Below are 7,193 nucleotides of genomic sequence, written 5' to 3' on the forward strand. Positions count from 1 at the left end.
TCAGAAATCTTCCTTATGAAGAAAGATTGAAGACTCTTAAGTTACATTCACTTGTTAGACGAAGAATGAGGGGAGACCTGATCGAAGTGTATAAGTGGAAGATAGGTATTAATAAAGGGGATATTAATAAGGTCTTGAGGATGTCTCTCCAAGAGAGAACCCGCAGTAATGGATTTAAATTAGATAAGTTTAGATTTAGAAAGGACATAGGAAAGTATTGGTTTGGAAATAGGGTAGTTGATGAGTGGAACAGTCTACCTAGTTGGGTTATTGAGGCTAGGACTTTGGGTAGTTTCAAATCTAGGTTGGATAAGTACATGAGTGGGAAGGGTTGGATTTGAGTGGGACTTTCACATCAGAGCTTATTTCTTGGGTAGCATTGAAAATTGGGTTGGGTAAATGTTTTGTTAGTGGGATGAATTGTAAAGGACCTGCCTAGTATGGGCCAGCAGGCCTCCTGCAGTGTTCCTCCTTTCTTATGTTCTTATGTTTAGTCAATACACATTACCACATCTGACCCGAGGCCTGGTGGCTGAAGCTCTCGCTTCACACGGCAAGGGTCTGGGTTCGATTCCCGGAGAGAGTAAAAACATTGGGCGTGTTTCTTTACACCGGTTGTCCATGTTCACCCATCAGTATAAAATGGGTACCTGGGTGTTAGTGGACTGGTGTGGGTCGCATCCTGGGACAAAACTGACCTAATTTGCCCGAAATGCTCTGCAGTAATCTGAAACCAAGACAATAGTGCATTAGTGTTCGCAATAAAACTAACAGAATCCTTGGCTTCATATCAAGAAGTATAAATAATAGAAGTCCTCAGGTTGTTCTTCAACTCTATATATCCTTGGTTAGGCCTCATTTAGACTATGCTGCTCAGATCTGGTCACCGTATTACAGAATGGATATAAATGCTCTGGAAAACATACAGAGGAGGATGACAAAGCTGATCCCATGTATTAGAAATCTTCCCTATGAGGATAGACTGAGGACCCTGAAGCTGCACTCTCTAGAATTAGTGGGGGATATGATTGAGGTGTATAAATGGAAAACAGGAATAAATAAAGGGGATGTAAATAGCGTGCTGACAATTTCCAGCCAAGACAGGACTCGTAGCAATAGTTTCAAGTTGGAAAAATTCAGATTCAGGAAGAATATAGGAAAGCACTGGTTTGATAATAGAGTTGTGGATGAGTGGAACAAACTCCCAAGTACAGTTATTGAGGCTAATACGTTGTGTAGTTTTAAAATTAGGTTAGATAAATATATGAGTGGGTGTGGGTGGGTGTGAGTTGGATCTCACTAGCTTGTGCTACTTAAGTGGTAGTGACCTGACTAGATGGGTCACTGGGCTAATCCGGGGGGGTGGGACATGGACCTGCTTCGCATGGGTCAGTAGGCCTGCTGCATTCTTTCTTATGTTCTTATAACAAGCGGCTTTCTATATAGTAGTATGTCATTGATGTCAGCTATGGTCTGTATAAGTTGTATCATGTACTTGTAGAAATAAAGATATTACTATGAATGTATTAATTCAAGGATTATGTGGAGTAAAATAAAGATTGGATGTGAAAAGTGGGTTATAATAAGCGTGTATGCACCTGGAGAAGAAAGAAGTGTAGAGGAGAGAGAGAGATTTTGGGAAATGTTGAGTGAATGCGTGGGGAGTTTTGAATCAAGTGTGAGAGTAATGGTGGTTGGGGATTTCAATGCTAAAGTGGGTAAAAATGTTATGGAGGGAGTAGTAGGTAAATTTGAGGTGCCAGGGGTAAATGTAAATGGGGAGCCTTTAATTGAGCTATGTGTAGAAAGAGATTTGGTAATAAGTAATACATATTTTATGAAAAAGAGGATAAATAAATATACAAGGAATGATGTAGCACGTAATGAAAGTAGTTTATTAGATTATGTATTTGTGGATAAAAGGTTGATGGGTAGGCTCCAGGATGTACATGTTTATAGAGGGGCAACTGATATATCGTATCATTATTTAGTCGTAGCTACAGTTAGAGTAAGAGGTAGATGGGAAAAGAGGAAGGTGGCAACAACAAGTGAGAGGGAGGTGAAAGTGTATAAACTAAGGGAGGAGGAAGTTCGGGTGAGATATAAGCGACTATTGGCAGAAAGGTGGGCTAGTGCAAAGATGAGTAGTGGGGGGGTTGAAGAGGGTTGGAATAGTTTTAAAAATGCAGTATTAGAATGTGGGGCAGAAGTTTGTGGTTATAGGAGGGTGGGAGCAGGAGGAAAGGGGAGTGATTGGTGGAATGATGAAGTAAAGGGTGTGATAAAAGAGAAAAAGGTAGCTTATGAGAGGTTTTTACAAAGCAGAAGTGTTATAAGAAGAGCAGAGTATATGGAGAGTAAAAGAAAGGTGAAGAGAGTGGTGAGAGAGTGCAAAAGGAGAGCAGATGATAGAGTGGGAGAGGCACTGTCAAGAAATTTTAATGAAAATAAGAAAAAATTTTGGAGTGAGTTAAACAAGTTAAGAAAGCCTAGGGAAAATATGGATTTGTCAGTTAAAAACAGAGTAGGGGAGTTAGTAGATGGGGAGAATATTTTGAGGAACTTTTAAATGTTGAGGAAGAAAGGGAGGCGGTAATTTCATGCACTGGTCAGGGAGGTATACCATCTTTTAGGAGTGAAGAAGAGCAGAATGTAAGTGTGGGGGAGGTAAGTGAGGCATTACGTAGAATGAAAGGGGGTAAAGCAGCTGGAACTGATGGGATCATGACAGAAATGTTAAAAGCAGGGGGGGATACAGTGTTGGAGTGGTTGGTACTTTTGTTTAATAAATGTATGAAAGAGGGGAAGGTACCTAGGGATTGGCAGAGAGCATGTATAGTCCCTTTATATAAAGGGAAAGGGGGCAAAAGAGATTGTAAAAATTATAGAGGAATAAGTTTACTGAGCATGCCAGGAAAAGTGTACGGTAGGGTTATAATTGAAAGAATTAGAGGTAAGACAGAATGTAGGATTGCGGATGAGCAAGGAGGCTTCAGAGTGGGTAAGGGATGTGTAGATCAAGTGTTTACATTGAAGCATATATGTGGACAGTATTTAGATAAAGGTAGGGAAGTTTTTATTGCATTTATGGATTTAGAAAAGGCATATGATAGAGTGGATAGAGAAGCAATGTGGCAGATGTTGCAAGTATATGGAATAGGTGGTAAGTTATTAAATGCTGTAAAGAGTTTTTATGAGGATAGTGAGGCTCAGGTTAGGGTGTGTAGAAGAAAGGGAGACTACTTCCTGGTAAAAGTAGGTCTTAGACAGGGATGTGTAATGTCACAATGGTTGTTTAATATATTTATAGATGGGGTTGTAAAGGAAGTAAATGCTATGGTGTTCGGGAGAGGGGTGGGATTAAATTTTGGGGAATCAAATTCAAAATGGGAATTGACACAGTTACTTTTTGCTGATGATACTGTGCTTATGGGAGATTCTAAAGAAAAATTGCAAAGGTTAGTGGATGAGTTTGGGAATGTGTGTAAAGGTAGAAAGTTGAAAGTGAACATAGAAAAGAGTAAGGTGATGAGGGTATCAAATGATTTAGATAAAGAAAAATTGGATATCAAATTGGGGATGAGGAGTATGGAAGAAGTGAATGTTTTCAGATACTTGGGAGTTGACATGTCGGCGGATGGATTTATGAAGGATGAGGTTAATCATAGAATTGATGAGGGAAAAAAGGTGAGTGGTGCATTGAGGTATATGTGGAGTCAAAAAAAGTTATCTATGGAGGCAAAGAAGGGAATGTATGAAAGTATAGTAGTACCAACACTCTTATATGGGTGTGAAGCTTGGGTTGTGAATGCAGCAGCGAGGAGGCGGTTGGAGGCAGTGGAGATGTCCTGTTTAAGGGCAATGTGTGGTGTAAATATTATGCAGAAAATTCGGAGTGTGGAAATTAGGAAAAGGTGTGGAGTTAATAAAAGTATTAGTCAGAGGGATGAAGAGGGGTTGTTGAGGTGATTTGGTCATTTAAAGAGAATGGATCAAAGTAGAATGACATGGAAAGCATATAAATCTATAGGGGAAGGAAGACGGGGTAGGGGTCGTCCTCGAAAGGGTTGGAGAGAGGGGGTAAAGGAGGTTTTGTGGGCGAGGGGCTTGGACTTCCAGCAAGTGTGCGTGAGCGTGTTAGATAGGAGTGAATGGAGACGAATGGTACTTGGGACCTGACGATCTGTTGGAGTGTGAGCAGGGTAATATTTAGTGAAGGGATTCAGGGAAACCGGTTATTTTCATATAGTCGGACTTGAGTCCTGGAAATGGGAAGTACAATGCCTGCACTTTAAAGGAGGGGTTCGGGATATTGGCAGTTTGGAGGGATATGTTGTGTATCTTTATATGTATATGCTTCTAAACTGTTGTATTCTGAGCACCTCTGCAAAAACAGTGATAATGTGTGAGTGAGGTGAAAGTATTGAATGATGATGAAAGTATTTTCTTTTTGGGGATTTTCTTTCTTTTTGTGGGTCACCCTGCCTCGGTGGGAGACGGCCGACTTGTTGAAAAAAAAAAAAAAAATATATATATATATATATATACTGTGTATATATATATATATATATATATATATAGATATACATATATACATATATATATATATATATATACTGTGTATATATATATATATATATATATATATTCAGTTATCCTATGACCAGGCATCCTACCCAATCCTTTCCAGTCCCCTGGCCGTCTTATCCTAACCCTGGGATGAGAGAGAGAGAGAGAGAGAGAGAGAGAGAGAGAGAGAGAGAGTGGAAATAAATGGTATAAAATACCGACACAATGGAAATATAAACACATATGCAGTATAATGTGATCCTTTATTGACAACGTTTCGCCCACATAGTGGGCTTTTTTCAAGTCACAAACAGATCTACCTGGGGTGGAAGGTGCGCGAGTATTTATAGTCAGGTTTATAATGTTGAGGTCAGGTGGAGAATGCTGCATCTGATGATGTACCGAGTGAGGTTATAGTGTCTAAAATCTTGGGTAGCTTGGAAGGGAGACTGGATAAGTTTGTGAGCAGACCTTCTGCAGTGTTCTTCTATTCCTATGTTCTTATGTGGGATAGCGATGAAGAGCGATAAGAGCAGAGGAATGGAAGAACACTGCAGAAGGTCTGCTCACAAACTTATCCAATCTCCCTTCCAAGCTGAATATCAAAATGGTATACAATACCGACAGGATGGTTAAGACACATAGGCAACACTTAAGCAACTTTATTCCGAAACGTTTCGCCTACACAGTAGGCTTCTTCAGTCGAGTACAGGAAGTAGGCAGGAGCAATAGAGATGTGAAGACGATGTAATCAGTCCATCACCCTTAAAGTCGTAGATTTGAGGTTGTCAGTCCCTCAGCCTGGAGAAGTTCTGTTCCAAAGTCTGGAACTAACTTTCGGAATAAAGTTGCTTAAGTGTTGCCTATGTGTCTTAACAACCCTTCCAAGCTACCCAAGATTTTAGACTCTATAACCCCACTCGGTACATCATCAGATGCAGCATTCTCCACCTGACCTCAACATTCTGAACCTGACTATAAATACTCGCGTACCTTCCACCCCAGGTAGATCTGTTTGTCGAAGTTGATGGTCTGTACCAAGATACCCTTGTGTTGCAGTGTCTGACAGAATGAACATTAAAATGGTATTTTATACCATTTTAATGTTCAGATCTGTTTGTGACTTGAAAAAGCCCACTGTGTGGGCGAAACGTTGTCAATAAAGGATCACATTAAATTGCATATGTGTTTATATTTCCGAGAGAGAGAGAGAGAAATTTATTAAAAAATTATGCAAATGGCTGCAAACCTCATGTGATTACTATGTTAATCTAAACATTAATCTAAATGTTAGCTTCAATGTTAGGGAATGTTCGCCACCTGCGGGCTGTGCCTCTCAGCGCAAATAAAACAAATGCCACAAGGAGAAAAATAAATTGGGGTATTTTTATCCATCGTGGAATTGCAACGCGGCCAGAAGCGCACGTTTCAACTTGACTCTATAATTACTGGATAATTGACCCAATTATAGTGAATAGTTTCTGTTGTTCTTAATGGTGTTAGACATGCCAGTATAATCAGTATATATATTATTTAGTGTTCTCAGTGTTCTATGACCGGTGTGGGTTTAGCGCCTTGTTCAGATGTCAGTTGGTAGACAGATGACGTCTAACTGAACGCTGGGAGGAAGGTTGTTAAACGTTTTGCACTCTGGCAGGATTACCCATCTTTTTTTTTTCTTTGTAATTCTGTCCCTAACACACACACAGACACACACAGACACAGACACACACACACACACACACACACACACACACACACACACACACACACACAGAAGTGTCCCTGTTTGCAGATGATGTGAAGTTAATGAGGAGAATTAAATCTGATGAGGACCAGGCAGGACTTCAAAGAGACCTGGACAGACTAGACACCTGGTCCAGCAAATGGCTTCTCGAATTTAATCCTGCCAAATGCAAAGTCATGAAGATAGGGGAAGGGCACAGAAGACCACAGACAGAGTATAGGCTAGGTGGCCAAAGACTGCAAACCTCACTCAAGGAGAAAGATCTTGGGGTGAGTATAACACCGAGCATGTCTCCGGAAGCACACATCAATCAGATAACTGCTGCAGCATATGGGCGCCTGGCAAACCTGAGAACAGCATTCCGATACCTTAGTAAGGAATCGTTCAAGACACTGTACACCGTGTATGTCAGGCCCATACTGGAGTATGCAGCACCTGTTTGGAACCCGCACTTGATAAAGCACGTCAAGAAACTAGAGAAAGTACAAAGGTTTGCGACAAGGTTAGTTCCAGAGCTAAGGGAAATGTCCTATGAAGAAAGATTAAGGGAAATCGGCCTGACGACACTGGAGGACAGGAGGGTCAGGGGAGACATGATAACGACATATAAAATACTGCGTGGAATAGACAAGGTGGACAAAGACAGGATGTTCCAGGGAGGGGACACAGAAACAGGAGGCCACAATTGGAAGTTGAAGACACAAATGAGTCAGAGAGATAGTAGGAAGTATTTCTTCAGTCATAGAGTTGTAAGGCAGTGGAATAGCCTAGAAAATGACGTAGTGGAGGCAGGAACCATACACAGTTTTAAGACGAGGTTTGATAAAGCTCATGGAGCGGGGAGAGAGAGGGCCTAGTAGCAACCGGTGAAGAGGCG

Source organism: Cherax quadricarinatus, chromosome 28 (genome assembly GCF_038502225.1).
Source record: "Cherax quadricarinatus isolate ZL_2023a chromosome 28, ASM3850222v1, whole genome shotgun sequence".
In the NCBI taxonomy this organism is placed as follows: domain Eukaryota; kingdom Metazoa; phylum Arthropoda; class Malacostraca; order Decapoda; family Parastacidae; genus Cherax; species Cherax quadricarinatus.